The 24,886-nt window shown below is 45.3% G+C and overlaps 1 long non-coding RNA gene across 1 annotated transcript in view; it reads left to right on the top strand.

Annotated features, from left to right (window-relative positions):
• Positions 1-11,545: 11,545 nt before the first annotated feature.
• The window catches only part of LOC122466695, a 52,109-nt gene continuing 38,768 nt past the window's right edge, over positions 11,546-24,886 (top strand). Inside the window, exon 1 of the long non-coding RNA XR_006292419.1 lies at positions 11,546-11,621. This is a non-coding gene — a long non-coding RNA (uncharacterized LOC122466695). The remainder of the gene's footprint in view (positions 11,622-24,886) is intronic.

Raw genomic sequence — 24,886 nt, 5'->3', positions numbered from 1 at the left:
GCATTTTTACTAGATCTTCCTCCATTTAACATGTAACTAGCACATACACTGAGAATGGAGTTGGTTGTCTTTGGTTTCCAGGAATTTTGTTTTATTTTCTATAAATGTTTTGACTTTTTGTAAAACTTTATTTCTTGGAGTTAAAATAAATACATAGGAAAAACAGGCTATGTTCCCTCGCCCCAAGCTATAGATTTAAACAAGAAACAAATGGAGACTGAGTGAAGGGAGCAGTATAAATGAAAATGCATGGGAGAGATTAAAATGCCTTGCCTTAAAGCAATTGATGCAACATGGAGGAAAAAAATGCTCATGCCTAAATACCAGGAGAGTCTGAGGAACAAAATACATCAATCGGAAACATGTGAGACTGGGATAAGGGAAGCCTTGAAACTTAGTTGGAATTAGAGAAAATGGCTCCATCTCTGAAAGGAAGAATAACAACAGGATAAAGTATTGGAGGATATTTTGGAAGAATAGAAGGATGAAGATCTGGAATGTTCTTGTAGTGGGGAAACTTATGAATGATAAGCAAGAAGAACATATGCAATGTGATCTCCCTTTATTAGCAAGGCATAAACTAACTGTGCTGCTACAAAACCTATTAGTTTAGTATCTTCCTAATTAATCCAAAAACCATTAAAGTTAATAGATTACCATTGTCTTCAAGGGCTCTAGATGAAGGTCATGTGTTTGCCTTAGTTTTTGTGACTATCCATTTGACTTTCATTCAGTCTACATCAGGGGTGGGCAAACTACAGCTCAGGGGCCACATCCGACCCTTCAGATGTTTTAATCCAGCCCTCGAGCTTCCGCTGGCAAGTGGGGTCGGGGGCTTGTCCTACTCCGGTGCTCCAGCCGGGGAGTGGGGTCGGGGGCTTCTCCCGCTGTGGTGCTCCAGCCGGGGAATGGGGTCAGGGGCTTGCCCTGCTCCACGTGGCTCCCAGAACAGCAGTATGTCCCTGCTCTGGCTCCTATGCGTAGGGGCAGCCAGGGAGCTCTACACACTGTCCCCGCCCCAAGCGCTTCCCCTGCAGCTCCCATTGGCCAGGAACCATGGCCAATGGGAGCTGCAGGGGCGGCACCTGCATATGGAGCAGTGCACAGAGCCTCCTGGCTGCGCCTCCACGTAGGAGCCAGAGGGAGAACATGCTGCTGCTTCCAGGAGCTGCTTGACGTAAGCTCCGCCCAGAGCCTGCACCCCTGACCCCCTTCCATGCCCCAACCCCCGCCCCAGTCCTGATCCCCCTTCTGCCCTCCGAACCCCTCGGTCCCAGCCCAGAGCACCCTCCTGCACCTCCAAACCCCCAGCCTCACCCCAGAGCCTGCTCCCCCAGCCAGAGCCCTCATCCCCTCCCGCACCCCAACTCCCAATTTTGTGAGCGTTCATGGCCTGCCATACAATTTCCATACCCAGATGTGGCCCTCAGGCCAAAAAGTTTGCCCACCCCAATCTACATGCTCATTGTCCCATTTGCGCTGTGTCCTCAAGTGCTGGTTGTCAAACCATTCATTACAAATAACATGAATTCAGCTCCTTTTGATTAGCAAATCATCCGTGAACCCTTGGTTTGACTGTACTTGTGCACTAGTACCAATATTCAAGTGATAAACCTTATGAAAAGTCTCACCAGCTACATAGGCAAGGATCATATGCAGCGTTATATGTGGAACCTCCTCTGACAGTTTCCTCTGCCTCCTCCATCTCCTCCTTGAAGTTCTTCATTAGAACTGTATAAACAGTAATACTTTTCATCCTCAGTAAATGCTTATAGGTGCCTTGGGAATTTCTTTTGGATGTACTCAGTATAATTGTACAATACACAGTAGGAGGCTGTAATTGCTGGTCTTGCTGGGTATTTACCAGTAAACAATCTTAGTTTAACCATGCAGTTAGATAGCAGGGATTTGATGTTGGTGCTGCTGAAATGTAAAATGTTAGCCTTCCTCCGTACGCCTCTGAGGCAAGATGGCCTTATGCACCTGCTTGGGGATAACAAGTACTTGACTACACACCTGAGTCTACCCTACCATATCTCTGGTAGCAGTATAGGCAGGAGAGCAGACTCCATGGGGGTGCTGCTCCCACTTTGGTTCTCATTTCCAGCACAGCTGAGCTGGCACGGAGAGGGAAGCAATCTGCTTCAGGTATAGGGCACATGAAGATTACTTGGCCAGTGGAGCACAGGACCTTGATACTTGCTCATGTGCATGATGATTAGATTTCCACAAACATTTGACCCAGTATCACTCAAGTGCTGGAATGGGCACAGAAATGGAACTCAAAAGAGGTGTGAACCTGGCAGGAGTGAATTACTTTTACAAATGTGGGCAAATATTTGTGGATTTTTTTCTGCATGTGCTCAGCTTGTGGTATTAACAGTATTGCCAGATTTTATTCCCCTCGGATCCTAGTGCATTAACATGCACTGAAAACCTCTGATTTTTCCCGTTATTGATTTATTTCCACAGCTTCCTCCAACCTTAGCAGTACATTTATCCTGCTTCAGGTGTACCAGACCATGGCCTGAAGCAGCCACAGTCCCAAGCATCCAGACAACTCCTTGTCACAGCCCGCTGTACCAAAGTGGGAGGTTCCACCCCGGGACTCTAGAAAGGTTATACCTCTAAATGCATTGTGTTCTGGAAAGAATGAATAGAGCAGCTGGGGTAAACCTAGGGTCTGGGACAATCTGTTGCCATAGTGAATATGGTCTGTATTTCTCTGTTTAGTTTTATTAGTGATGGTTGCATGAAAATAGGAGTCCAAATTCTGTTCACGGTTAGACTGCCACAACTCCACTGAATTTGCTTGGCACAGTATCCTTGTAGCTAGGAGTTTCACCTGTTCCTGCTGCTCATTCCTCACATGAAGTCCTAGTCCTTTGTTTGTGACATCATGACTATCTTTTGGGAAGGCTATTATGATGTCACAAAGAGAGAACTATGATGACTGCAAGCTAGGAAAAAGCAATGGAACAGATGGGTTTCTATAGAACAAAGAGCTGTTTCCATGTGAATGTCTTTAATAATAATTAGAGACCAAAAAAAGAAAGGAAGGAAGGAAGGAAACAGAAAATCTAGTGTAGCATGTAAGCAGCACTGTCTCTGATATAATGCTGAAAGTTTTCTATCAAGACCCAATGGCTCTTTAATATACAATATCTGTAACCAAGTAATCTAAATAGTATTTGCTGCTCTTTGTGCGTTACTCATAGAACTGAAGTGTGAAGATTTTTTCCCTTTGCTGAGAACTTCAGAACATCTCTCTGTTTCATCAGCTCTGTACTGAGCCGATGTAATGTGAGTGTTTGTTTTCTTCTCCTTAGGGTATCATGATGCAAATAGTCTCTTTGCTCCTTTGATTTTTCTGTGCTATGAGTAAAACCTTCAGCCTAATCGGCAAATCCTTTTGTGCCAGTACTGGAACACCTCTTCCCCCTAAAAGGACACACCTAATATTAATACTTAGGTGCTACTTAAAAGCAAGTAACTCGGAAAAGGTTGTGGAAGGGTAACAGTCAGTCTAGGATGCTGCAAGCTGGAACCTGTGGCCCAGTTGTGCTAGGTGCTGCACAGACATAGAATAAAAGATAGTACCTGCCCCAAAGTAAGCCTTTCGTAGTTGTTTTAATTGTTGTCCTTTTATCCTTGTCCTCTGGCCCACTGGGCATCAGAACAGGAGAGCACACCAGTGAGGTAGCTGCATCCTACCAGCCCTCGAACAGCTTAGCTACAGTATTCAGAGTAAACTAAAACAAGATATTGGATGGGAAAACCAGTCTGGAGAAAATAGAGACCAATCTGAACCATTGTCCAGAATTGGCCTGAACGGATCCTCCTTTTATCAGGGTTTAAAAAATTGGGCAAATTTCCCTCGTGTCCCATTTCCGTTATTCTGTACATGGTGGTGGCCATGAACCAAGGGCAGTCATCAGGGAAGTAAACATACCATTCCTGGACTTGCTTTGATCAGGTGGGTCTGAGAACAGGCTGCATCTTACTTACACCCTACAGAAGAGTAACCCAAACATAGTAACACATCTGGATCTGTGCCGCTGTGGCCCTTCTCTTTAATCTCCCTACCTGTTCTGACTTCTGATCCGCTGGTGAGCAGGGAGCGGAAGTTCTGCTTAACAGCTGATCAGAAGGCAGAGGCAAGAGCGTGCTGCAGCATGAGATTCTGCTCTGTTCCTTTCAAATTACTGTTAGGTAAGTTCAGAAGTTACTGTTAACCCTTTTTTGGCTCAAACGGTTACCCACTATTTGGGGCCTTGTGCGCTGGCATGTACACAGTCCTGTTTTCTTGTGCACAACAGGAATCAAACAGGAGGCTGTTTCCTTGTTCACAATTCGAAGCCAGCACTCTGCCCAAAAAGCTTTCTCTTGACTTTCTATCACGCCACACTGCCAGTGCTTCTCTGGATTTCTGGTTGCTTCCTCTTCTCACTCACACAGACACACACAACTACACCACTCAATACCCAGCTCCTGTGTTTCAGGCCCCAGGGAAACTCCTGGGCCCACATGGCCTAGTTTCTGCACAGATCTTGCATGTGGTCTAGTCTTTGGACAAAGACTTTGTGTTTTATCACCAAACAGAGAGACATTTAATTGTCCGTCCCTCTCCCCCTTTATTTTGAATTGAAGGCAGCCAGTACATCCAACAGCTTTGAGGTTTGTGATTGCCCATTGATCAAAGACACGGTTGCTGGGACCCACCCAAGCTCCAGCATAACATTAATGTAAAGGGTCAGCCTGTCCCAACAGGTATAATAACTCAACAACAGAAGAGAGAAAACAAGTCAAAAATGAAAAAAATGTGATTAGAAAATCACAAAATTATGGCAGGGAAACTCAGGAGCACGGTAGCTTTCAGAGTAGCAGCCGTGTTAGTCTGTATTTGCAAAAAGAAAAGGAGTACTTGTGGCACCTTGGTTAGAGACTAACCAATTTATTTGAGCATAAGCTTTCGTGAGCTACAACTCACTTCATCGAATGCATTCAGTGGAGCAGGTATAGTACCAGGAACTACTTCCCATTCATTTTAAAGCAGACTAGACTTTGCATTGACGTTGGTCTTTTGTGAGCACTACTATCACTCCATGGTTTTCGGAACACCTCTGTAAACTGGCAGAGTGGGCCCTGGGGTTCAGAGAGACACAGGGACTAATTCTCCATGGCCCTACACCTTGTGTAGTTGTTCATACCAGAGGGAAGTGGGCGTAAAACGTGACTGAATCAGAAGCGGTAGCATTTATCCCCGGTGGGTGCTGACTCTGTGCTGGTGAGAAAGGAATGATTTGGGGTAAATTCTGTGTTACACAGGAGGTGTAGATGATCACAATGGTCCCTTCTGCCTTGGAATCTCTGAAATGGCTGTGCAGTGGGCACAGAGAACCAGGCCCCTGGAGCAAGCAGAACACTTTCCAGCAATGTTTTTCAACAGGAAATGGCAATTGTGAGAGAACCAAACATTTTTGCCCAACCATGAGAGATTATTTGGTTGCCAAAAACTGAAGAAAAAATCAGTTTAGAGGGTTTGGGGTTTTTTGATTAAAAGTCAAAAAATTCATAGGAGATTCTGACAAAAATCAATAATAATATTGCTTTTGTCAGAAATCTTTACAGAAACACTTCTTTGCCCCCCTTCCGCCCTCCCTGCTAATTTCCTGACCAGCTGCAGTCTTTCCCCCAAGACTTTATGCTTGAGGTTTATGATGATTAAGTTGGCAGAAATATCAGATTTTTTTCAAAAACCCAAAGATCCCTTCTCTAGCCACAACCAGCCCTTTACCAGCTAGGTATGGAGCTTAGCCTGCACAGATGCTCCTGTCTCCACCAGGAACCAGGCAGCTACTTTGATAGTGCCATGGCTCTCCTCCATATGGCTTCAGTGTGTCTTCGTTCCCCAGCTCTGATTGGCTACTGTGCTCTGTAAACCTGTGGGCCTTAGGGGCAGAATGGTAATTCTAACACATTGCCAGGTGGCATCTGTATCCCCCAGCACTACCCTTCCAATAATGCCAACTTCACCAGCCCTGCTGCATATGAACCTGTCACTAGAGTCAATGTTCTGAAAGAGAATCTGCCTAGCACTGTAGATTACGTATTTACTTCACAAGCCATGGCTATGTCAGGTGCAGAAAGTGTTGAGAGCAGGATTATATTCATGACAAGCTACAACATGTCCCTTAAAGTATCCAAAGGGAGGTTCAGTTCATGGCAGGTCAGAGTGAGAAGAGTTCCTTGACGAAACTCTGCTGGATGGGCACTTTGAATATCTCATTTAATTTCCTGCATAATGAGCACATTTACACAACAGCTTGTTCCAGTTTTCTCATTCTCACTAATGGAGATGATAGCTTCTCACTGACCCATGAAAAATCCTGTAAGCAAAGCCATTCAGGTGAGCTCCAGGAGTGAGTGAAATCCTCCTGTAAGCAAATGAGTCTGCAGTGAAAAATACCTTGCAATTATAAAATGCAAATATGTAGCCCAATGAAATAAGCAGCTTCTGAGGATATGCACTGCACTTTGTTGAGTGAGAGCCATCATCAGTCACCAAGACTTGTGAATCACTGCATCACAGTCTCAAGCCCTAGACTGATTTCATTCACTAGGTCAAAGCTCTGTCAGATGCAACCACTCATTCCTGCTGTGTTCCTGGGCATGAGTTAAAGGAATAGAGAGCATTATGTACATCCTGAAATGGCCCTGATCACCGTAATATTGGAGCATGTCACAAATTTAATGTGTTCAGCCTCACAAGAGCACTGGGAAGTGCTAGTATTCCTCATTGTACAAATGGGGAACTGAGGCACAGAGAGACTTGTCCCAGGTCACACAGGGAGTCTGTAGCAGAGACTTGGACTTAGGTTTACTATGTCATAGGCTAGTGCACTCACAACAGAGTCATCCTTCCTCGCTCACTCTTCTGTTAGAAGCAAAGGAAGAACTTGCCTTTCCTTCCCTCCTGCACCCTGATAGCACTTCAAACAGGGCCCTGTGGGAATCAGCCAAGTGGTTCATGGGAGCTCTTTGGGAATCTGAGGAAGATAGGATAGCAGAACACTCCATTACTTGTAAGACAGAATGCTCAGAGCCCAAGAGTGGAAGCAGGTTCATGCCACCACCGAAAACAGAGACAAAGGCTGGGGGTAGGAGTCCCAGTACCCAGGCTGAAAGCCAAAGATGTGGAGTCATCTTAGCATATATGCAACATGCCTCATGTGGCACGTGACCAGGATTCATCACCAAATTTGGTCAGCTGGTTGAATCTTAAGCTTCCCCAAGCTAGGTACTGACAGGGAGCATGAGGTGAACACTGATCCATGCCCCCCGATGTGGAGTAAGAACCATTTGCTCAGTGATCGTGACAGTGGAAAGACAGATGTGTCATCTGGCATTGCTAAGAGGGCTGAAGCTAATGATGAATGAGGAGATCAGAACCCAATTTACCCTAATGCTAATAAATTATTTGTAAAAGCAAATAGTGCTTCAGGAGGTAAGCATATAAATATGCTTTCATATAAATGACCGCTGATACAACTGAAATGGTTCTGTAAGCCTGGAGAAGTGATTTAGCATCACATTTCATTGGGAAGGGAAGAAACTAGGCAGGGATTTAAGTGTGTGTTGATCCTGGAGATGTGAGACGTGCAGTGGTTGCCATTAAAAGGTGAACATTTGGCAGCAGATTCCATACAGAAAGGAATAAGAGCGGGGGAGGAGGGACCTGTGATCTGATATATGTTTTTTATCACTGGGCTAAATGCTCATCTTTGTGTAAGCAGTGTCAGGATGAGCTCCACCCTGACATCTGGTGGTGAGGTGTGGCAAGTTGTGGAAAAGAACTTCAGGGGCTGATCTCATTTGCATAGGCACACCCACCCGCCTAGAATGAGGCCATAGCTGCCCAAATGGTCACTTTGGCTGCTGTGGGATCCCCAGTGTCTCTGTTATTGGGGCAGGAAGAATAAATTGTTATTACCCTGATTATGGGAACTGTGCTGGGAACTGTACTCGGTCTTTTGTTATGATGGAGGGACTCACCATCAACTAAGTAGCACTCGCTAGGCAAGGGTCATGGGTTCCAAAACTCTGTGAATGGAGAGAGGTTGGGGACAAGTATTAATACGTGGTGGCATGGGCCCCCTTGGTTAGGGCCTTACATGCTAATTGCACTTCCTCCTCTCTCCACTGTGGAATATCAGAGCTAATTTTGATTTCATTAGGAGTCTAGTTAGAGGCTGCTGAGCTCGCTTTGGGCTAATGGTGCACCAGCTCTGAGGCTCCCCTACTACCAGCTGAAATCACTGAGCATTGTGTTAAGTAGTGGGGGAGCCTGAAGATATATTGTGGCGCAGTTTTCCGGATGGCTGGAGTGCCTTGTGAACAGGCTGGTGGAGCAGTTCATAGGACGGTGGGAGCTACTGGTGGACACGGAGCAGTTCATGGGATGGCGGGAGCTGCTGGTGGGCCGCGGAGCTGAGCAAAGCAGTTCGTGGGGCGGCTGGCGGAGCGGAGCAGAGCGAAGGCCTATGGAGCTGTGGGGCGGTCAGCTTCAGATCGTGTAAGGTGCCTCTTACCCCCGCCCCCATCTCCACCCAGGTTGGGAGGTAAAGCTCTGCAGATAAACTCTCGAACTCTGGGGCTGCCCTGACCAGGAACAGAGATTTTTGGGTCATTGGACTTTTGGGACTTTGGGTGATTTGGGGTTGCTGGACTCAAGAACCAAAGGGAAAGGGCATGCCCCAATTTGCTTGGGGTGGGTTTTTTGCTCATGGGTTGTGTTGCGAATCCTGTTGGTGGTGTTTCCCCAACATAATGCCACATTCTTTCTCTCTGTTATTAAAAGGCTTTTTGCTACACTCAGACTATGTGCTTGTGAGAGGGGAAGCGCCCAGAGGGGGGTGGTATATATTTGTCCCAGGTCACTGGGTGGGGGCTTGAGCCAGTTTGCATTGTGTTATTGGAATGGATCCTCTAGATATTGAACCCGGCCCTTGTTGCTGCCAACTCTGATGGGCAGAAGGGTTATATTTGTAATGACAACCACTCTAATTACCAAATATTTTGTAAGGAACAGAGCAAAATTCCATGCTGGAGCACCACCTCTTTGCTTCCCCATTGAGCCTCCACACCAGAAGGTACATTTCCAGTCTTTATTGGTCAGGCAGGTAGCTTTCTCAGTGGGATAGGAGGGGTCAGATCCTAAGGATTTAGCAGCGGAGGTCTGGCACCACCTGATGGCCAAAACTGAAAAGAAAACTCCAGGGAAGCTATGGAACTTTCTCCTTACTTCGTCAACATGATTGGTTCCAAATAAAAGTGGCATGCCTCGTTCACATTATGGGAAGAAGGGGCTGTATTGTGACTGGTTGCAACCGTTCAAAAACTATCATCTTTCCATAAAGCCTGGTCCAAAGCCTGTTGAAATCCATGGGACTTTTTTCCATTGACTTCAATGGTCTTTGGGTCAACAAGCCTATAACCTTTTAAAGAAGGAGGAACCAAAGTAAGACTGGACAAAGGTTTAATAATGGAGTTATAGCATGTGACTTCTGTTTAATGAAGTCTGTTTTTCAAAGGGGCCTACGGGATTTAGACACCCTCCTTCCATAGGTATGCATTAGAAAGTCCCTGACTAAATGCTTGTCAATACCATTACCAGCCATATACTAATAATTGTACAATGCATATCACAAGTGGCCTGTTTTTCAAAGGCTGAGCAGTGGAAAGTGACCAGGCTGGGGGAGATGCCTCCTTTCAAAGGCGTTGAACAAAATGTTTTCCATTGAAAATCAGAACCTGAGGAATGCTAGAGTCCTGAGTAGGTCTAATATTCACAATGCTGGGTTGTGTTTTCACTATTCGGGAGCTATTAAAAGAATGTGACTAAGTATCTAGGCTGCAGACGTGCCTGAAAAGTCTTTTCTAAGGAATTTTCAGCCTATATAAAACAAAGTAATTTTATATTGGTTGCTGACAAGATATAATTGTCCAATAAGCTATTCGTAATCTACATGTAGATATTGATGCTATAATGACTAGTTGAGAAGCCATTTAGAATGAAATATGAAAAGCTTGAAATCAGTGCGTTTGCCATGGGTTTTGACCTGTTCAAGCACCACTTTGCTCTTAGGCACATAATGCAAATTATGTAGAAAGGGTCAGATTATGGCCCCCTAAATCACAATGGTGAGCTGAGCAGTTAGTCATGACAGCTTGTTTTCAGTATTATAAGGTATGAGTCCAACTCTTGGGTCTGAGGCTTCCGGAACTTAGGTGCCCAATTTCACATTGACTTTCAGTGTATGCTAAGTGCCCACCCTCTTAGGATCCCTGGAAAAACTCCAGCCTCCACCCTCTTTCCTAGGTACTGCCTTCTGAGCCTGTTGAGCCATCTGGTGAGTTGCTTGAAGACTTGCTGGAGTGGTTTGGAGGGGCCAGTTGCGTCTGACAGTAAGGATGATGCATTAGCTGGCTACAGACCATGGAAATAGACTATTTGGAAATAGACCATGTAGAGTGGGAGGAAGTGAAGTGGTGTGAGGAACTGCTGGTCAGAGCAGCTACCTGTAGCTGAAATTCCTGAGTGCAATAGCCCTGCAGTCCCACAGCTGCTGAATAGGGGAGATTCTACAGAATGAGAAGTTTCACACAGCTTCAGTCTCATTAGTTTTTGAAGGGAACTCAGAGTTTAGATTGGAAAGCAGTAAGCCATTTGGGGCAGGATTGCTGCTGAATGAGTTTGGATATGCCCTTGAGGACTGGCTCTGACAGCTTTATGAAAGATGGGGATATAATCTGATTCTCTGGTTAATTTGCTGGAAAACCAATAGGGTGGTAGCTAGAGAAGGACTGTCTGTGCAAGGCTACTGTAGTGGTGTTTCTATTCATTTGTGTGACTGGAGGGGGAGGCCGCAACAATGCAGGAGGAGCCTGTAACAATAAAAAGGGATCTTTGACTGTTTCCCAGAGGACATTCTTGAAACATTCCTGGAGTCATTCACACTGTTTCCCAGAACTTGGTGCATGGGGCTGAGCAATGAGACAATTGCAAAGTGTGATGCACTCCATGTCCTAACCCACCCCTCCTTGAAATCCAGTTTGTCGGTGAGCATTCTGCTTGTCAAACTCCTGTGAGTGCCTGATGTAGGCACCTGAAAGTACTGCTATGCTATGCCTAGCAGAAAAAAATGTGATCACTCCTACCTACCGCGTTATTCCTTAATACCCAGCATGGTCTCCATAGCAGCCAACTGGATTTCTCCAGCATCCTCAAGCCTTCTTATTTTCCACAATGGTGGAAACTCTCAGAAATTTGTGGGGATCTGGACTGATGGGACACATCATCTTCCTCTTCGAGCACTCCATTGGTGACTGGTTACACAAATGCCACCTGAGTCAGGAAAGGATTAATGGGTGGCTTGGGGCCCAATCGGACCATGATCTGTGACACCTGATCATTCAGGTGCAGGCTCTGAGGGAGGAGCTGAAGGGGAGAGCCCAGCTCAGTTGGTGGCTGGCCAGGAGGGAGACCTGACCTGACCTTCAATGTGGAAGAGAAGGCTGGCTGGGGGAAGACTGCTGCCTGTGAAAGCCTCCCTGGGAAGGTAGGCCTGGTCTGGACTGATTGCCTTGTTTGGCTGCCAGTGACTGACTTCAGCTTGCGTGAGCCCAGGAAGGTGAAAGCATTTGTTTTCTCAGTATGCTGCAGCTCCGGGGAAGGGAGAACAGTCTGCTAAGGGCTGAGCCCATGCAGGATGACAGAATGTGTTTCTTTGGTTCATCTTGGACTTTGCTTATTGTGAAAGGGATGGAACCCTCATGTGACCTAACTGGAGAGCTAAGTCACCCCAGCCCTGCAGGTGTTAGAGGCTGGGCAGATCACCCAAAGAACGGGGGGAAACGGAGGCAGAGTTCCTGCTGTGCCATAAGGGGCTTGGCCACACCATTACAGCAAGTTTGTGGCATGTAGAGAAAATTCATTATGTGTAGCGTATGGAGAGGTGCTTTTCCCAACTTGCCCTAAGGGGCCCATTCCTTAGGATTTGGCTTCATTAAAAATGACCATGTTCTGCTGAAGCCGCCTTCTCCACCAGCATGTACGAAGCACATATTATTAAGGCTGTGAGTCTGTCATGGAGGTCACAGGTTCAGTGACTTTCTGGGACCTCCGTGACTTCCGCAGCCTGACGGTGTGCCTGACCCCAGGGTCACCTGAGCAGTTTGGGCAGCCCTGGGGCCAGTTGCACCGGCCCCCTCAACAACAGCAGCAGTCCCAGGCTGACCCCCACCAGTGGTGCCCCCAGAACAGCCAAGGTTTAGTCAGGGGTATATATTACAAGTCATGGACAGGTTCACCTGGCTGTGAATTTTTGTTTCCTGCTAATTTTTGTTTCAACAAAAAAACTTCAAAAACAGACTCCAACAAGAGACGGCTGAATTGGAATTAATTTGCAAACTGGATACAATTAACTTAGGCTTAAATAAAGACTGGGAGTGGATGTGTCATTACACAAAGTAAAACTATTTCCCCATGTTTATTCCCCCCCCACACACACACACACACACACACACTGTTCCTCACACGTTCTTGTCAACTGCTGGAAATGGCCCACCTTGATTATCACTACAAAAGGTTCCCCCTCTCCCCGGCTCTCCTGCTGGTAATGGCTCACCTTACCTGATCACTCTGGCTACGGTGTGTATGGTAACACCCATTGTTTCATGTTCTCTGTGTATATAAATCTCCCCACTCTATTTTCCACTGCATGCATCCAATGAATTGAGCTGTCGCTCATGAAAGCTTATGCTCAAATAAATTTGTTAGTCTCTAAGGTGCCACAAGTACTCCTTTTCTTTTTGTTTCCTACCTGTGACCTGTCCACGAGTTCTACTAATAAAATCGTAGCCTTACATATTATTCCATGTCATTGCCCTCCATCATCCTGTCCTCTGGAGCTATTGTGGCCCAGATATGGGCCACAGGTGGTGAATGTATGTCCAGCGACAACTTCATGTTGAGCATATTGTAGCTGAGGAATCAAATCAAGCTGAAGAGGCCTCACTGAGCGGTTGCTACATCAGGCTTGATTGTTATCTGATCTCGTTGTGATTGATTGCTAGAAGGGTGGTTGTGGGGGTTTTTGAGAGGGAGGGGGTTGTGCTGCTGGCTGACTGGGGCAGCCTGACCCTCATATTTGAAAACAGATGGGGCACTGTCAGATGATGCTGATATGTACTGCATGTGCAATGAGAGCAGTTCAGAGACAGGATGCTGGGCTATGGACATCTGATGTGATCCAATCTGGCAGGGCCTATGTTTCACACTTTGTTCTGCTCCATTGCTACTACAGTCTAATTCACCATTGCCCTGCGCCTGGCATCCTCATTTATACCCACGCAAACCTCTGCCAGTTTGATTGGGTAGCATTGTATACCTGCTTTCCATAAGTGTATGTGACTACCCCAGGTGCATGGCAACAACGAACCGGGCCCCTAATCTTTTTCGTATCATAGGAGCCGCCCTTTCTGGTTGGTGGATCTGATTCTCCTTTCCCTTACACTGTTCTAACTCCACTGGTCTTGGGGGTCATTACTCTAGGTTTACACTGGAGTAGCGAGAGGAGAATCAGGCCCAGCCTATGCATGTCCATCATTTATATACCTTTTGACATTTTGTACTTGGAGGATGGCATTTACAGGACAATATGTTGGCTATGTATATTCTGGGTCCCTGTACTGTGTTACTGGATATGAAGAGCCAGTTATTCCCAATACTAACTCTACTAAGGCATTTGTAGTTCTGACGGGATATAATTTAACAGGATGTAATGTAAGGATAATGCCAAGGTGTAAGGTGATTGCCCAGGTTAACACAAGAGGAAGTGGTATTTGTTGGTCTATAACCCATATCTGTTACTGCAGCTTCAGGAGTTATCTTCTGGCAGCATACCCCCTTCCTTGATTAAAAACAAATATTCACACCAGAAATGTAGCACTGTAAATGTGACGTTTCATACTTGTGAAATAAGAATACTGCTTTGTCGTTCCACATTAAAATGCTCTGAATCCTTTAACAATGCTGTGACATGTTTTGGCTCTTGGGGTAGTCTCAGACACATTCCCATTGATTCTGTATCTAGCATCCTTCAGTTCTGACATCCTCCCTGCCCAGGATGCTTTGTAGCCCCTAAACATTCTTAGCAGGTGCTTCTCATTAGGCCCGGAACAATCCCTTCCAATTCTCTTTGATGTGCTCTTGCTGAGTTTCCGCTGTGTTTCTTCCTCTCTCAAGCGATGAAGAAACACTCCCTAATACACACCTACTTAAACTATACAAACGTGTAAGTGGGGAGTACCAAACGCTTTCCAAACCATACTGTTAGGGGGTGACATAAAGACAGCATTAGCATGTGCTTGGCTCAGGAGCGGAGGAACATGTTACATGGTCAGCTAGGAAGCATGTTAAACCTCCCTGATTCTGGCGGGGCATCTGTCAAAGCATCACCCTATGAGCAGAAGTTAGAGCAGTTTAGAGACTCCTGCAGATGGTTACAATCCCAGTTTTGAGTCAGTGTAGCACAGGCATGCTCCACCCTGCCCTCTCATACCCCGTAGGCCTTAGTGTGCAGGGACAGTTGGTGTAGGAACTGGTTATGCTTCTTGATGCCAGCTGAGAGTAGCCCGAGTGGTACAAAATGACTGGAACTGGAGGAGAGGATATGAACCACCGTTTTTATTCCTAAGTGTTACAGTTTCACTGCACTGAAGGATAGCTGCTCCGCACAAGGTGCTCCTCAGAAGCTTCCAGAGCCTCCCCATAAATATTACGTGTGGTATGCAGCTCTCTGGCTGCATTGAGTCATGTGGCATTGCAGGTTCTGACAAGGATTCCATCAGGGCTGCAGCTGATGAATGGAACAATGCAGATGAGTTAGTTTGCTGTGGAATCTGAGGGAAGCCGTTGGCCTTGGGAGCTGCCCTTTTTGCAGTAAATGCTGGGGCCTTAGTCAGCCTGCTAGTGGGGGGAATACATTTATTGTAGCTAGAGTTCAAGGAGTATGGACTGTGCTGTGTAACTTTTGTCAGTTGCTGTGAGAAGGAAAGCCACGTACTAGCACTGGGCCAGTAGGTACCTTGTAGAACCAGTGCCAGTCCAGAGTGCCTCAGAAACGTTCTGCCTTATCTCTCACAGACTAAAGAGGAGAATGAGGAACTGGGAGAGAGTGATGGGGAGGCTCCCTCAGGTCAGGGTGAGGCATTGTCTAGAAGCTTTGGAGTATCTGGAGAGCAAGGCTGGGAGAGAGCATGTAGAGTTACTACAGTGCGTGAGCCTGTGCTTTGGATCACGAGAGCAGCTATATCAGGGTAAGTCTGTATCAGCTCTGAAGCCAATCAGAGCAGGTACCAGCTGACCTATTTAAAACACACATGTGCTGCACAGAAGCATGTGCACAGGATGCATTTCATATGGGGGTGCCAAGAAGAGGGGACTTAGTGCCTCATGTGATTGGCAATAAGATATGGACCATACTGCATCTAGGGTGTTGGTATGAATTCAGCCCAGGTGATAGTGACCGAAAGCTTTGCTGTCTGACAGCTGTTTGGTGATGCTCATAATGATCTGGGTGGGTTCAGGCCTTTCCCGAGTGGGCAAGACTCCACTTAAGGACCGTCACACTTGGCATCCTTATTGGCTAGCTAGGCAGTGAGCCTAGGAACCAATTATAGAGACTAAAGTACCCTGTCACATCAAAAGGTACCCATTCTGGGGCAAGCCTGGATGCCCGCTTCCTGTGCGGACCTGTGCTGTGGATAAAGACAGCTGTCTGTCTGCATTCCAGCTCTCTTCGCCAGCACTACGAGAGAGAAGAAAGCCAGGTGTTGAGTGAAGGCACCCTTGGAGAAAAAAGCTGCCGCCGTTAAGAGATCATGTTCAAACAGTAGTTTTGCTTCTCAGATCAGTTTTGGGTAACACATGCCTTTCTGTGTGCCGGTGCTTTCTGATGGTTCTGTAGCTCCTGCTGCCCAGAGAGTGCCTATTCTGCAAGGAGCTGCCGTGCACTAGTTAGAACAGGCAGCTGATGCTTGAGAATCATTAACACCCATTATAACTCCACAAAGCTCACTTGTCTTTTCATGCCCAGGCTCTCTCATTTCCACTTATGATGTCTACCTTTGGCTGGCTGGCTGGGTTCCGCATGGCCTGCTGCGCACACATGGAATTTCAGTTATGCCAGGGGCTGTGCAGGCTTTGCTTTTATTAAGTGCTTGCTGCACTCCATGCTACCACATCATCATCATCAGCCAGCACTGAAAGGAGGAATTTGGAGTAGCACTGGCTACGTAGTGAGCAAAAGCCAGCAGCATTCAGCCCTTGTAATGGTAGGAGTGGGGCGTTTAACAGAAGAGGTATCGGAACAAATGAGTAATCTTCCTTTCAGTTAGAGTTCAGTCTTTCTCCTTTATTAAAAATCCCCTTGTGCTCCATGCCAGGAAGCATACAATGCCCATGTCATGAGGCCCTCTATGCTGGCGCTCATCGTTATGGTGAAGTTTTATTATTTGCAGTACCCTAGCGTCTAACTGTCCCAGGGCCCTGTTGTGCTAGATACTATACAGGTACACTGTATGAGACAGTCATTACGCTGAAGAGCTTAGAATCTAACTAGACAAAGCTCCCTATCTCCTGCCCTTCACTTATTAGTCCCCCTTTTATAAAGAGACCAAGTGACTTGCCCAAGAACACTCAAATCTGTGGCAGAGGCAAAACTGAGCTCAGATCTCTTGAATCCCAGTCCAGTCCCTTAACCATAAGACTACCCTTCCTCACCTAGGCTCAGATTCAATAAGGTACATAAGAATGTGCCTAACTTGAAGCATATTAGTAGGCCCACTGCTGATTTGCAGACAACACCTATCTGAAAATCGGGCCTTGTAAGGTGTCCCAAGGTGGGTAGCCAAAAATGGAAGAACTAATCACTGTAAAATATCTTGGGTAGCTATATAGAGCTTACAGCTGTAAAGAGCTAAACTGCACAGCTGTTACCAAAAGAAGATGCTGTGACGGTGCAATGTTATGCCTCCTTCACACACGACTAAAACAGTAGGAAAAAAATATCTGCAACATTGCCATGGGTCTATAAGCTACAACTGAATTTCCTTTTCATCCATGTATCTCAGCTAACTAATGTGCTGGGGAGGCTGCTTATGATAAATCCAGAAAAAAGACTTAGACATACTGTAGCCCACTTCTTACATTTCTCCTCATTTGAATTCGGTTGTAGAAAGCCGGTTTGTGTGTCTCCTTGACAGACGCGCTGAGGAACTAATCATCGAATTTCCCGTGAACTGCACATGTGTAAAAACAAAAAAAATCCAAACAAGAACAGGGCTTTGTCACTTGTTATAGTTGTAACCCTTTTTATTATTATTCAAGTGGAGTTGGTATTCATATCACAATGGTGTCACACTCTACTATATCCCATTTCCCCTGACAGTTAATGTGAAAACATGCTATTGCAAGCAGAATATTTTTCCTCCGAAAAACTTTAACTTGAAACTTCCTTGTGTGAGAGAGACTGAGGGAGGAACTTTGAACATGGTAGTAGCATGGTGTTTGAACCAAAAACTGTCAGCTCCAGCCAGGTTTTGCTCCCTAACTTCTTTGAAACCGTTCAGTCTGGCACTGTGGTTCGATGTAGTACAGTGGATGTTGCACAGGTTATGCTTAGATATGTTATATGAAGCAGCTGGGGCTGGCCACTGCTGGAGACAGGATGATGAACAAGATGGACCCCTGGTCTAATTCAGTATGGCAGTTCCTGTGTTCCTACTCCCTATTCATTAATGATCCATGAGCATATCAAAGACACAATCTTGCTCTCTTTACAAAGGCAAAAATCTAACTGAAGGTAATGGAAGTCTTGCCTAAATGTGGAGAGTAGGATTGGGCCCCAGATGGTGGTTGTTATGAATGTAACATTCCTTTATCTTAGGTTATGGCAGCTTATGGCTCAGTCCTGCTAGAGGTTGACCTCCTCACCTCCTTTTGGCTTCAACAGAACTTTTGAGAGCTCAGCATTTTAATTCTGAGCCAGGAAAGCATAGAAACATGTGCCTTATTCCATCCCTATTCAGCAATGCACTTCAGCACATGCTTAACGTTGGGTGCTGAAGTCCCTTTGGCATTTCTGAAATGAGACTTTTGCAAGATTGGGCCCTTAATGTCACTGGCACATATGGTGTGGCCAACCTGGTCTCAGTGGAAGACCAGAATAGGAATAAAGTTGGCTTTAAGCTACCTACGTGCTCCTCCCATTCTGGAATGTAAATTAGAGCAGCTTCAGGACTGCTCAGATGTAAGCCCAGCTGCCTATGACACCAAGGGGCCATTCCAACAGCTGGTGATCATTGGCATGTAGGGATACCTTGACCACAGCCTTTAAACCCAAGAGGGCATCAGGATCAGTCCCATTGTCACTTTATGTCTCGCTAATGTATTTCCATTAATTTCTCCTCTTTTCTCCTTAACCTCACATTTGTAGGTTTCCTTTCCAATTGAATGTTAGCTGGGTTGTGTTTAAAACAAACTAAATTATATCCCAACTGGGGGCGGGGGGTGAAATCCAAGTAATTATCAACAACAGAAAGAAAGATTTTTATTTTTATAGAGCATCAAGAGGTGTTGGAGGGATAGTGATTAAAATGGTCATTAAGTGGTGGAGGGGGAATATACGTTCTGCTATTGAGAAGGGCAGGGCCTTCAAATATTGTTTGGGTTGTTACTTGTCCAAATCCAGAACATTTTTTTCTTTCTTTCTTTCCATTCAAAATTGAATGAGGAGAATGACCTCACCCCTCCCCCCATGCCACAAGATAATTTTTGCTCCCAAATGAAAGTTTAAGGTAACACCTTGGGGAAGTATCTGATACAGTTTGCAAAGTTGGGTTGTTCTTTAAACTTCTATTCTGATGACCTGGTAGTTAAATGTTTGTTGCCATTTCTGCAGGTACAGTAGTAACTCAAAAGCAGAGCCCCTGCTTAAAGCCTTGGGCCCGATGCTCACTTAAAATACAAGTCTCTTACAATTCTCTGGTAAGTGCAAAGTGGCCTTAAAATGAGCATATCCAATAGGACTCCTCACGTGTATAAGTGGACATGCACACGGTCACATGTCTGCAGGGTCAGGACTTCTCTTAGTAACTTCAGTTATGGGGAGAGTCAACAGGTGCACAGTGACACAGTGCCCCACGTTCTCTTTCTAAATGCATAAGAGCTGTATAGTTTTTTGGACTGTTTAGTTTTGTGATGCAGTTTCACTTCAGGGGAGCGATGGTGAGCACCATAAGAACGGCCATACTGGGTCAGACCAAGGGTCCTTCTAGCCCAGTATCCTGTCTTCCGACAGTGGCCGATGCCAGGTGCCCCAGAGGGAGTGAACAGAACAGGGCAACTGAGTGATCCACCCCCTGTCATCCAGTTCCAGCTTCTGGCAGTCAGAGGTTTAGGGACACCCAGAGCAAAGGGTTGGGTCTCTGACCATCCTGGCTAACAACCATTGATGGACCTATCCTCCAGGAACGTATCCAATTCTTTTTTAAATCCAGTTACACTTTTGGCCTTCCCTTGGCAATGAATTCTGCAGGTTGACTGTGCTCTGTGTGAAGAAGTACTTCCTTCTGTGTGTGTTAAACCTGCTGCCTCTTAATTTTATTGGGTGACCCCTGGTTCTTGTGTTTATGTGAAAGGGTAAATCTCCTGGTTCACTCTCTTGACACCACTCCTGATTTTATAGACCTCTATCATTTCCTCCCTTGGTCGTCTCTCTCCTAAACTGAATGCTCCCCGTCTTTTAATCTCTCCTCATACGGAAGCTGTTCCATACCCCTAATCATTTTCATTGCCCTTCTCTGCACCTTTTCCAATTCTAATATATCAAGGGAGTTTGCTCTCTGCCTTAATCTCTCTAACTAGTCAGTTCTTGAGGCGGAGTTGCACTCTGGGAATGGAGCATTGGCTGAGATTCCAAAAAGAAGGGATTGCCTGTTCGCTCTTAGTGTCCCTCTCTATTCGAACATTGGTGGCATATAGTGTAAAATAAACAAGTTCAGCTGGGAAAATACTCAGACTCCATGTCATTGATCACTCCTCCAGTGCAAAAACGGATTTGCAAGCCCCCAGACTTCAGCTACCACTTTGCAACAAGGTGTCACTACAGTGTTTCAATAGTGTTTTAACATATATGTGTTTACACCCCTAACTATAACTTACCATATAAGTTTTTTACCAGCATTTCCTGATTTTATTTTTTCTAGAAAATTTATGAATACTGATGTGTGAAACACAGCAGCTGTAACTATGAAGTCATTACCATGGCTCCATGGCAAGGGTTAAATGTGGCGAGTGTCCCCTCCCACTTCCTTATTAATAGCTTTCAGCTCTTGGCACTGTCAAGAGGCCCTGCGGCCCAAGAACTAACAAAGGTGGAAACATTCCCTGCATGGCAGGCTGCGGTTTCCTGTAAACTGATCTCATGCCAAACAAATATGACTCCAGCTGTAATCCAGTGCTTATTTCAGGGATGTTTACAAGGGAAATGCTGTGGTATGCCCAAGCCTGCAGTAGCGATGGGGAGTATCCGAACAAACTGAAAGCAAAACAAAGATAGAGGCAGACTTTGTTTAATTAGTTGTGTTTTTTAAAAAGCGGTATCCTGGCTGTGGTGAATAAAGGGTATAAAGAATTTCAGTGCTGGCCACAGAGGGCTCAAGTACAATCTGTCGAGACAGATTAAATGCCGGGAAAGGAGAACTGGTTTCGATGAAACACTTTTGCTAAATTTTCAGTAAAAGCTCCTGAGGAACCCAAAATTTCAATATCCTTTTATAAATGAATTTCCATTGGGGTAATGAATTCCTCTGCTGCGTTAATTGAATGGGGTACTCTACTCTTCTTAAGGCCCGATCCAAAGCACATTGACGTCTAAGATGGCATGAGTCTTTCCATAGACCTCAGTGAGAACTGAATCAGGCCCTTACTGAGACTGATTCTTTTATTCCCTTCAAATGCTTTTAGACCACCGTGGTCACATGAAGGGGCCATTAAGGAGGCAGGACCAGTCCCAGGAATACCTCCAGCATAACCATAATCTTGACAGAACAAGGTTTTATGCTGTGGCTCCCTTGCAGCCTCCGGCATAGAGTCATGCCGGCAGCATGAGATGGTGCAACTGGACCTTGCTGCACTCTGACTATTCTTGGCTGCTACAAGGGCTATAGGGGGAGGGGTACTGTCACAGCCAAGCGTACACTAGAGCAGCTTTGAGGCTGCTGTGACTTGATGAGGGAACAGGGCAGGTCACTGACCAAATCAAGAATATTGGAAAGGCTTAAAGGTGTCTAAAGTCACCTTAGCCCTGCCCTGTACCCTCCATTGCTGTTCTAAGCAGAACTCAGGAAAAACAGAATTGGCAGAACTCTCCCTGAGTTTCTGCAGTGGTATGCAGGTTTGCTACTTCCCACCTCAGCGGTGGCTGCATTTTAGAGGCATGTTATCTGAAGTGGTGAACGCTGACAATTCAGCTGAAGAAAATGGGAGCTGCAGATGCCCAGCACCTCTGCGTATACTTATATGGCCTGATTTTCAGAGCTTGTAATTTTATAAAACTCACTGAGGCATGTGATGGACAGTTACATAAGTCAATAATATTCATGTGCCTCAGTGCTCATGATTACAACTAGAAGTGCCAGTAGGTGGAGAGACAGATCAGATCATGTTTCCAGCATGATTGGAAACAGGAAGGAATGCGGATCTCCTTTAAATTGATTCACATTAGATGATTAACCTAGTTTTGGAGGGCTTGTCTACACACACACACAGCTGTACCAGTTTAACTCAAGATGTGATTTTTTTTTTTTAAACCCTGTGAAAAGGCTGTGTGAATACTTATTAAACTTTTGAATCTGGCTTATTTTGGTTTGGTTTAAATCAATTAGGAACAGTGAAGTGCAGTTTAGCTTTAAAATGGGGAGGCAGTATGACCTAATGGATAGAGCACTGGGCTGCCACTCAGGGGACCTAGCTTCTATTCCTGGTTCTGCCACTGGCTTGGTGGGCAAGTTACTTCACCTCTGCACAATGAGGTTAATGATACCTCCTCCAAACAGCCCTTGGAAATCTACCAGTGAAAAGCACTGCACCCAGAACTAGGTATTTGTTATCTGAAATCAAAATCAGGCTGTCCTGGCTTAACTAAATCAATGTTTGTGTGGGAACAGCCCCAAAAAGTTCAGACATGCCTTTGAATGTCTGTGCCCTTATCTGAACCAACCACTGGACTGTGGCACTGATGATTTTCTAGATTGGGGTCAGACATAGTGGTGGGATGGTCAACCATGGTTAAGTGAAAAGTGACTTATTGGCAAAGCCACAGGACTTAACAAAGGGTGTTGTGACAGGTTTGGTCACAGAGACCCCCTTGGGACTGTCACCTTACATGCTGGAATTACCTCTGAGCCCATTTTCCGCTGCCAGCTTGGGACTCCAGAACCCTACCTTGTTGAGCCAGACACGCTAGTCTGCTGCAACACAGACCCAAGTCTGGTCCACGCCCCTAAAGCTGCAGAGTTTAACCAAAAACTGCTGAGCAAGTCACCTATCTCCAGCACCCAGACACCCAGTTGCCAATGGGATCCAAACCCCAAATAAATCTGTTTTACTCTATATAAAGCTTATACAGGGTAAACTCATAAATTGTCTGCCCTCTATAACACTGATAGAGAGATATGCACAGCTGTTTGCTCCCCAAGGTATTAATCACTTACTCTGGGTTTACTTATGAGCAAAAGTGATTTTATTAAGTAGAAAAAGTAGGATTTAAGTGGTCTCAAGTAATAGACAGAACAAAGTAAGTTACCAAGCAAAATAAAACAAAACATGCAAGTCTAAGCCTAATACATTTAAGAAACTGAATACAGGTAAATCTTACCCTCAGAGATGTTTCAATAAGCTTCTTTCACAGACTAGACTCCTTCTTAGTCTGGGCCCAATCCTTTCCCCTTGTACAGTTCTTGTTCGTTCCAGCTCAGGTGGTAACTCGGGATTTTCTCATGACTGCTGCCCCTTTGTTCTGTTCCACCCCCTTTTATAGCTTTGGCACAAGGTGGGAATCTTTTGTCTCTCTGGGTTCCCACCCCTCCTTCTAAATGGAAAAGCACCAGGTTTAAGATGGATTCCAGTACCAGGTGACATGGTCACATGTCCTGTGAGACTTCATTACTCACTGGCTGACACCCACATATACAGGAAGGCTTACAAGTAAACAGAGCCATTTACAACCAATTGTCCTAGTTAATGGGAGCCATCAAGATTCCAAGCCACCATTAATGGCCCACACTTTGAATAGTTACAATAGGACTTCAGAGTAAAACTTCATATTTCTAGCTTCAGATACAAGAATGATACATTCATAAAAATAGGATGAACACACTCAGTAGATTATTAGCTTTGTAATGATACCTTACAAGAGACCTTTTGCATAAAACATATTCCAGTTACATTATCTTTACACTCATAAGCATATTTCCATAAACATATGGAGTGCAACGTTACAGGTGTGTCTACATGTACACTTACTTCATGGCAAGCTGGCGTGGATGGCATACTGTAGATTTACACTAAGGCCATGTCTACACTAGCAAGCTTACAGCAGCACAGCTGTACCAATACAGCTGTGCCTCTATAAGACCGCTCATGCAGCCACTCTATGCCAAAAGTAGAGAGCACTCCCGTTGACCTAATAAAACCAAATGTATGTTGCTCAGGGGTGTCTTTTTAGTTTTTCCCCTGTGGACTCTGCTAATGTGCACCAAAACTTCCCTAGCTCTCTCTGTTCCAGCATCAGTCTACTCTGAACTTCACCCACACCCAATCTTCAATTTCCTGTGTCCCTTTTCCATAACCCCACCTCTATTAAAATGGCTGGAGACTTTCTGTCATTACCGGAGACTGGGGATTTAACACCTATGGCTGAGTGAATAATTTGCAATGAAGAATTTATTCCATAAAGCTAGCCTATTTTTCTTGAATTTATGCAGCTTTTTTGCCAATTTTGTGGCTTTCTCACAAATATTTCTCAGCAAGCACTTGATATTTTTGTTGATTGGTTGTGATTGGTCAGTCAAGTCAATGTTTCGATCCCCTGATTGGACGAGTATGTAACTCTTTCTTGTGTGACTATTCAGGCATTCAGATTTAAAACGTTTTTTTCTGTTGCTCATGAGCATGACTTTGAAATTTGCTTTCTGTGAATAATCAGATGATGCTCAGTCACACAAGTGTGTGAGGAAAGCAGATATAAAGGGGAGGAAATATGGCTGCAAGGAATTGATTTCAAAAGTCAAGCCAACATTTGTACCATTACTCTTTCCTGTTGTCACTCAGCTCTGTTTAAAAATACTGTAGAGCACCAAGATTGTCCCTAATCTGCTCTTTAAGCCCAGTTAAAGGGACAGCAGGAACTTCTCCAATAAAAGCCTTTATCAATATGTTCAGGCCATGTCTATACTACGGACACTATAACGGCACAAATACAGTGCTGCAGTTATTCCACCCTAGCACCAGAGTGGAGATGCTTCCAACAGCAACTGAAGGGGTTTTTCCACTGATGTAGTTAATCCCCCTCCCCAAGCCGCAATAGAATTCTACCATCAACCTAGCTGCATCTACGCCAGGGGTTAGGTCAGCTTAACCACAGTGCTCAGGGGTGTGAAAAACTCACTGTAGCTATGTCCCCTGACTTTTAAGTGTAGAGCAGCCTTCAGACTCTATAGGCCTACACAGTTCCTGAGGCAATGCACAGTTCAGCCTCAG

This window comes from Chelonia mydas, chromosome 7 (assembly GCF_015237465.2).
Source record: "Chelonia mydas isolate rCheMyd1 chromosome 7, rCheMyd1.pri.v2, whole genome shotgun sequence".
Lineage (NCBI taxonomy): Eukaryota > Metazoa > Chordata > Testudines > Cheloniidae > Chelonia > Chelonia mydas.
The sequence above is the reverse complement of the archived record's forward strand: the minus strand, read 5'-3'. Positions and strand labels throughout refer to the sequence as shown.